Source organism: Lactuca sativa, chromosome 6, assembly GCF_002870075.4.
Source record: "Lactuca sativa cultivar Salinas chromosome 6, Lsat_Salinas_v11, whole genome shotgun sequence".
In the NCBI taxonomy this organism is placed as follows: Eukaryota; Viridiplantae; Streptophyta; class Magnoliopsida; order Asterales; family Asteraceae; genus Lactuca; species Lactuca sativa.
Genome location: NC_056628.2, coordinates 46,194,317 through 46,203,533, shown reverse-complemented (window position 1 = coordinate 46,203,533; position 9,217 = coordinate 46,194,317).

Below are 9,217 nucleotides of genomic sequence, written 5' to 3'. Positions count from 1 at the left end.
ATGAGACATTTGGTACAGGTTGTTTATTTCATTTTAAACAATATTATTAAGTCCTTATATTATAACCAGAATCTCTAGCAGGGGATCAAAACAATGTGTGTATCTATATTGGGATTGATAATCCCACACTCAGGGTGCTAGCTACTGTCAGGCATACATGCCTACGAGTGACAATTGTTATCAACAGTTTTCAATGCATTCATAGCATTGGGTCAGGCCATCTAGTCTGTATGGTTATAATAACTCATATAAAAGATATTACCAATACGTTAGTGTATAATTAGTCAAGCATAAGTACAATTCCAAAACATTGAATTATAGACAGAACGAGTTTATACAAACGAAACTACTTTTCATGTACTACAGAAAATATATGATTTTCTGGGAAACATTCATCTATTCAAAGAAACAGAAAGCATTCTCTTAACATAAATACTTATGAACTCACCAGCTTAAATGTTGATCTACGCTTTCAAAATAACTTGTATTCTCAGCCTCTCAGGTGATTAGTAGACAGGTATCGATGGTAGGTTTTGAGAAGACGGAGTACAGTCAAGACTCGTCATTTATTTTGATCATTCATTTTTGGTGTCTAATACATTTCAAAGAACACACATGTATTATAACCTTACTATTAATGCAATGGATGATGTTGTTGCTTGTTTACTACTTTGCATTGTTATGATACTTTACATGACGTCCTTCACCCCCAAACGTTTTCCGCCGTTCCGGTTTTGGGGTGTGACACATAAAGTTCTAGCCTTTAGCAATTTATGGCCTTTTTCTTACCAGGGACTTCTTCTTTGGCTTCGTTTTAGCCTTTAAGATTTTGCATGCACGTAAAGTTTGCAACTTTATGTGGTAACTATGCCCTAGGATGCTAGATCTACAATTTGGAGCTTTGGAGTAGCTTGAAATCATCTGGATAAGAAGTAGATTGTATGTACTCGATGAGTTGGACAAACACACACATCCACACAATTATTTAATCCTTCTCCTAATTTTATAAATTATGATTTAATATTTATAAATGAAAAAACAATATTAATAAATGATTATAAAACATCGATTGATTTATATATATATATATATATATATATATATATATATATATATATATATATATAACGAATAACGAATAGTATAAAAAATAAATATTTGATGATTTTATTGACCATTTTAAGGTTTGTAAATTGTATATAAATTCTATGTTAGTTTATGTATTTAATGAATAACAATATATGAAAACATAAATACTACAACTTTCAATAATATACAAAACACTACAATGTCTACTATAATATTTGTAACAAAAAAACCTTATTAAACACTGATAAATTGATAGCTTCATTTTATTTACTTGTTTTTAAAGTTTATTTTAGCACATTTCATTCACATTTTAGTTAATTTTCATGCATATTTTCCTTTTTGTTATTTTATGACCATTTCGGGTACTTTCTAGTTTCTTGAGCATTATTTGCACATTTTTTTGGAGACTAGCGGAGCGGGATTTTTGGGAGGCGATTGGACTTGAAGGGGCAATGGGGATTTCAAGCTTGATGTCTATAAAGGTGATTCATGGAGTGGGCTTGTTAATTGCTTGAAGTCTTGGAAGATTTGAACTTTAAATTTGCAAGGCGCGAGAGAATTTTCAAGTGTGCAGAGATTGATGATTGGGAGTTTGTGAAAGATTTAAGTGATTTGGAGAGGTAATTTGGGCTCAAATTGATGAAATCTTGAAGAAAAATGAGCTAGAAGTTGATTAGACTCGAACTGGGCCAATGGAATAGCTGTGGGGGCCCAAATCTTGAAGAAGCCCAAAACTACGTCATACTCATGCGGCCCGCGTAAGATTTCCACGCGGCCCACGTGGATTCCTGCAAAGGCAAATTCAGGATTTTATTTGGAGATCTATATTGGGAAGGTTGGTGTGCCTCTTTAGCCTAATCTTTTACATCCGATTTAGAGGCATTATCTCGAGTTTTGGAGCACTTTGAAGGCCAAGAACCCTCAATAACTTCATCTTTTTGCCCTTGAATCTTGTAAAAATTTTGGTACAATCTTCACTAACTTTGTTTTCTTGAGTTTAACCATGCTTGGCTAGACAAATCTTGGTTGACTTTGGTGAAATCTTTTGACTATTTGTTGAATGTTGAAGACTCCATGAAATTGTGTTTGAATCTTTATGAGAATGTTTTGTGTTTTAACATCTTATCACTACTTGTATGTTTTTATTCATGAGTTTAAATGTGTTTGTGGTGATTAGTCCACTAATTTCTTGATTAAGTAAAAGATCCTCAAATTAGCAAGCAACAAATCACACAATCATACAAATATTTCCTCCAACATGGTAGTGTAAGCATTTGACTCGTCTTGGATTTGGTGACTTTTTGGTTCTTAATGCTAGTTGACTTTCACTAATTATATGCTTAATGGAAATTGTGACTTTGACTAAGAAAATTGTATGAGCTTCTGTAAGCATTTCAACAACTAAGAAAAGTCTAGGTAATCTCAAGCTTCTTGGATTACTATAGCCAAATTAAGAATTTAGAACAACTATTGCACCATTGGAATCTAATGATATCTTCATCAAAAAGTCAAAGTGAGGAAACTTTAAGTCAACCATCTTTCACTTATTGATTTTATATCAAACTCTTGTTTTTATTGAAATTGTCTATTTAAATCTTAGTTTAGTTTTAGTTTATTTCAAGTGTTTCAAAAGACTAAACCTCGATTTTTACTTTTATTGTCATTTTACAAGTATTTTTAAAAAGATATTTTTCATAGAGTTACAAAATTGAACCAATCTACGTGGATACGATCCCTTTACCACTATACACTATTTTATTGTAAAAGATATAGGGTTATTAATTTTTTTGGCCTCGACAACCACTATAAATCATACAAAAAATATATAGAATACATATATATATATATATATATATATATATATATATATATATATATATATATATATATATATATATATATATATATATTGTAACGCTCGTAGATTCGGGCTAGTCAATTTAGAGACGATAAACATCAAAAATGACTCTTTGATGGAAGATTATTTAGAAGGATTCATCTTAACCAATTTGTAGTATATGTCACAAGGTTTCCGTGCATATAAAGAACGCCAAAATCCGAGTTATAACGAAGAAGTTATGACTTGTCGAAGTTTCGCGACGGAACCGACACGACCCAGCGCGACGTAAATAGTGAATTTAAGGTAGACAGATATCTATCCTTAGTTATCTAAACGAGAGTCTAAGATGTCTTCGATAGTAGTCCAACGATAAAAAGACAGACGAAAACGGAATTCAGATGAAGGAGTTATGAATTTTAAACGGAGTTTTCCTGTCCCGGCCTACTATAAGTAATATATAACTAATATATTTATAATATATTAAAAATAAAGTCAAAGTTAGCCAATGGAGTCTAAACGAGAGTTGTAGAGCATAATCTCACATACGCGTCGATATAAAGAACGTCGAAAACGGAGCTCGTATGCAAAAGTTATGAATTTCTGAAGTTCGGGGCGCGAAACCCCAAAACTGTCAGATACCACGACGTGGCAAGCAGTGCCACGACGTGGCAAGTCTTCTGACACCTCCGGGAGTCCCCCAGATGCAACTTGCGATGACGCATGCAGTGACAACTAAGCCCACAACGTGGAAAAAGGTGTCACGACGTGGCAAGGGCAGATTTTGCCCTATAAATAGATTTGAAGGGCCAGCCGAGTTTGGTTGCTCATTCTCTCATCTCTCACCCATATTACATCGTTTTACGTGCAATTTTAACCCCCCGAAGCCCCGGTATCATCCCGAGACCCGAAGCGAGTCCCGAAGTACCGAAGATCCTGAGAAGAAAAGAGTTTCCGAGCCAAAGCACTGCCCGCGAGAAGTACGGTGTGTGAAGAGATCACAGTTTCACCGAAGGATACTACTTCTACAAGCCGTAGTGCTTCACGATCATCTTCTGATCAAGTGAGTGTGTGGTCACTTTCTTCTAACACATTAATATTAAGTATTTGATATGAAATACGTGCTATGTGTGTATATATATTGTTGTTTATTTGAGATGTTTGTGGGATGGATAAATTATATAGGTTTTAATGAGTTAAACTGTATATGTATTTTGTATCTGCAAATATGTTTGGTAGAACATGGGCATATAATGTAACGCCCGCAAATCTGGGCTAGTCAAATTAGAGGCAATAGGGGTCGAAAACGACTTTTTGACAAAAGATTATTTAGAATAAATAACCTTAATCAAGTTGTAGAGTATGTTACAAGGTTTTCGTACATATAAAGAACGCCGAAAACCGAGTTATAACGAAGAAGTTATGACCTGTTGAAGTTTCGCGACGGAACCGACACGATACCGGGAAACGTAAATAGTGAATTTACGATAGAGCGAGATTTAGCCTTAGCGATATAAACGAAAGTCGTAGAATATGTTAAAATAAGAACATCGATAAAAAGAACGCCCAAATCTGACTTCGTATGAGGAAGTTATGATTTTTCTAAGATTTAGCATAGCAGTGCACAGCCCGAAATCTGAATTTTAGATCGGTCGATTTTTAGCCGACGGGATCTAAATGAAAGTTGTAGTACTCGTAAATACCAACGCGTGGATATAAATAACGTCGATAATAGAGCTCGTATGCAAAAGTTATGGACGAAGCTTAGTCCCTACTTTTCGAGCGCGGCGAATTCGATACAGTTTTGTAAATACGAGATAGAATGAGAATTAGCCAACGAGGTCTAAATGAGAGTTGAAGATCTCATTAATAGGAACTCAACGGTAAAAAGACAGACAAAAACGGAACTCGTATGCGAAAGTTATGGACGAAGCTTAGTCCCTACTTTTCGAGCGCGGCGAATTCGATACAGTTTTGTAAATCCGAGATAGAATGAGAATTAGCCAACGAGGTCTAAATGAAAGTTGAAGATCTCATTAATAGGAACTCAACAGTAAAAAGACAGACAAAAACGGAGCTCGTATGCAAAAGTTACGGACGAAGCTTGGAGACTACTTTACTATACACTTCCTATAAATACAAGGGTAAACTCCTCATATTTTCTTCACACCATAAGCCTCTCTTTCTCTCTCTAACTTCTCTCTAGCCTCCCTAAACCCCTCCCAAGTCTAGGGAACCTCCCTATCACGAGAAGAAAGCCCCGGAGCGCCCGACGGCTCCGAGAAGAAAAGCTTTCGGCTCGGAAACGCTGCTCCAACGAAGCCCGGTTTTTAATAAAAAAAACCCGTTGTAAGAGAGCTACGCCTATAGTATATTTAATATAGATTTTATTTAATTATAGTAACATTGTTAGGACCTTAAAATAATTATTTAGGCTATTATTATGAGTTATATTGAGTGTTATTTAACGCTTATATAATAGTAATAATAGCTAGACTATTAAATTAGTCTCGTCAAGCGTTAGACTAAACTCTAGTGGTAATGATACTAGGTTTCGTCAAGGGATAATTGTTTTAAGAGTAACGAAGTGCTGTCCGAGTGCCGACTCACCACCTTTCAAGTGAGTGCATGGTCCCTTTCATCTTACACATAGATATGAAGTATTTTAATATAAATTACGTGCTATGTGTGCATATTGTTTGAATACTTGTTGTCTATGCTGGATGAATGATTTATACATGTTTTAAATGATTTAAACTGTATATTTATTTTATATCTACAAATATGTTGGGATAAAACATGGGTAGATGAAATAGTTGGTGAGTGATGAAATAAAATAATGAGAGATAGGTGATGATAGGAAGATGATGATAATTAGGTGAGGATAGATAGGTGATTATGAATCGGTGATGTAGGATACTACAACCTTGTCCGACAATTTGGAGATGTAGTCATCTACTAGACTATAGATGGCGACCACGGACTATTATAGACAACCCCGTGGAAACACCAGCAGGCTAGTAACCTGTAGGTGATGAATTACGAGTTCAGGTGATGTTGTAACTACGTATTCATGCGATGATAGTCTAACCCTTATTATGAAGTATGAGTCCAGGCGATGTTGTGGCTACGTATTCGTGCGATGATAGACTAACCCTTATCATGATTTACAAGTCCAGGTGATGTTGTGGCTGCGTAATCATGCGATGATACCCTAACTCTTGCTAGACACATATTGAGGGAGTAATCCCCGGATTAGTATTGTCTATGCAATGTGGGCGATGATCCTTAGGTAAAGTTCGTAGGAACACTCAAATAAGGAAATACGATGTAAGGAGATGAGAAGTAAATATGATATAGGAGATGACCCTTGAGATAATATCCTTAGGGAAGACTAAAAGAAGATAATGGGGATGGGTAATTGGGTTGATTGTTTGATTGTTTAAACATAATAACTATATTATTGTGGGTTGAAAACCCTATGTACTCACCAGGTTTCCCAACCTGACCCACTCAGTTTATTTACATCACAGGTGACGATATGAAGTGACATTACACTGAGAGATTTAAAGAGATGTAGAACACTAGTGTAAATAATTGTAAGTTCTGTTTATGCTTATGTTTCTGTATTAACAATGACATCCCAAACGTTTTAAAATGAAATAAATACGTTTCTTCGAAAATGTTTTAATAACGTATTTATCGTGTTTTTCTGGGAACAAATTCCGCAACATTTTTATGAAAAGAAGTACTCTGATTTTTATAAAGCATAAACAAAATCGGTCTTTTCTGGCCGTGATTTTGGGGATGTCACAGTTGGTATCAGAGCATTAGTTTAAGCGAACTAGGAATATGGATTTATTTCTAGACTTAAACTTAGAATGCTAAGCGATGATTGTGAGGTGTGAGCACTAGCTTATTTTAGGAATGATGCCTAAAATGCTTTTATGTGCTAAGTACTTGTGCCTGATATGCTGTTAGTTGTTCGGATCTATGGTCTGTTGCCGACCGGATCTGGAAACCTTATGTGTTTAGGATTCTAAACGTACGAATACGATATTAGAACTAGCATGTAAACGTTTCGGAGTGATAAGGATGATTTAAACGTCAATCCTAAGTAAAGGTCTAGATTCACCTCATTAGGTGTATAGATCAAGATGGTAAGAACACGTAGCGGAAACATGAATGCAAATGGGAACCGAGATCAGCCCCCAGTGATTGAGCAAATACCGGTGATGGAAGCCACTGCTGAGCTAGTCACAATGGCCGGAGTGCAAGCGATGATCCAAGCGATGTTGGATCGTCAAATGGAGGAAACCAGGCGTTTGCTCCAGCAAAATCGAGAGGAAGCGACCATTCAGATCGAACGACCCGAGTTGAACGAGGGGCAGACTGAGGAGGGAAACTACAGTGGGACTGTTGGTCAAGCCAACCCACCGATAGTTAGGCAAAACCACCAGGATGGAGGAAATGATGGGCGTGGATGCAAATACAAGGATTTCATGGCGTCCAAACCACCGAGTCTATCTGGAAGCCCGACACCGGTGGAAGTCATAAACTGGATCTCCGAGATGGAGACGATGTTTGAGAGTTGTGAGTGTAGCAACAGGCAAAAGACCGCTCTCGCGGTTCCTCTGTTGAAATCTGGAGTACTAAGCTGGTGGAAGCTACTAGCTGATTCGATGCCCAAAGGAGAAGCGAGCAAGATGTCATGGGAGGATTTTCTGGTGCAGCTAAAAATGCAGTACTGCTCTGAACAGGATCTTCTGGAAATCAACAACGAGTTTCAAAATCTAAAGAAGGGAAAGATGAGTGTCATCGAGTATGCTGCTAGTTTTACGGAGAAAATGAAGCTTGTTCCTTATCTAGTTCCAACTGAACTCTCCAAGGTCAATAAGTTTGCCCATGGATTACCAGCAGACTTTGGTCCAATGGTCAAACAAGCAACCACTTTGAAAGCCGCCATCTGGGCAGCCAAGAATGTTGAGACCCAAATAAGAGAAAAGGGTCTGGAGAAAGTTGAAGTTGGTGAGAAGAGGAAGTTGGAAGGATCCTCAAGACCTGATAATAAGGGAAAGTTCTCGAAGTCTAACCTGGACGACCGAAGGAATGAAGCCAAGTGGTGTGAGAAGTGCAAGAAGAAGCACTTCGGAAGATGCGATGGTGAAGTGACGTGCTATAAGTGTGGCAGGACCGGTCACTATTCCAGAGATTGTACATTCAACAACAAGAAGTGCTATGAATGTGGAAATGATGGGCATATTTCTAAGAACTGTCCAAAGAAAAACGAAGCTGCAAGACCAAATGCTCCGCCGAAACCAAGGGCATTTCACATGATCCTTGACGAAGCAGAGAACCATGCGAGGAATCAAGGATGAGGACTTCATATCCGAAGATCAAGTTATGCAGTAGCCATAGTATTGTATGATGTAGCCTATTAGAGGCATAGCCTAGGGTGAACTTGAACACCTATGTAATCATTTCAAGAAATAATATAAAACCTTTGTTTCGTTATCTGATGTGTTAAGTTGATTCGCTGCATGGTGACTTGGGAAACTGCGAGACAATACTTGGGACGAGTATGAGTAGGTGTGAATGGTAGTAGAGGCCTATACTACCGGAAGCACAGGACTCACACTTGGATCAGGGAAAGTCACAAGGTTACCAAGAAGCTAGTAATTGATTTCGTTTTATTCAAGTGTGTTGTTACCATCGTTTCGGTAATGACTAAGAAGATTGTTGATATTCCGACCCTAGTGGTCATATCGAATCGAGTCCGACTACGATGAGTATGTTGTGTGGTTCAGAGAACCAAGTTTGATGTAGCGTCCGACTTAAACCAAACGGTTGAAATCAAAGCGATCAATAGAAGTATCACACTCGTTGTTAAAGAAGTTGGTGGCTAGAAATGCCTAATGTTAAAGTGTGATTATATCACATTAGAACATGAAGGAAGGCATAGTCTGTTTTAGAATTTAACTCTAAGAGACCTAAGTCTAAGTGTTGCAACATACGATGATAGGTCATTACAATATGACACATCGATCTATAGTAGTAATAAAAGAACTTATCTCAAGTCCGTATCCAACAAGGATCGAGATTGTGACTTGAAGGTCATAATTTGGAGTCTAACCTGAGGTAGAGAGCAGGTGCACGATCGAGTACTCTTACAGTCAATGAGTTTAAGAGATAGAATCGAAGGAATGTAGAAGTTATAATTATTACCTAGGATGAAGAGATGACATATGGATTCATTATACGACCCTGTTTCATTGATGATTCCGGGACGTA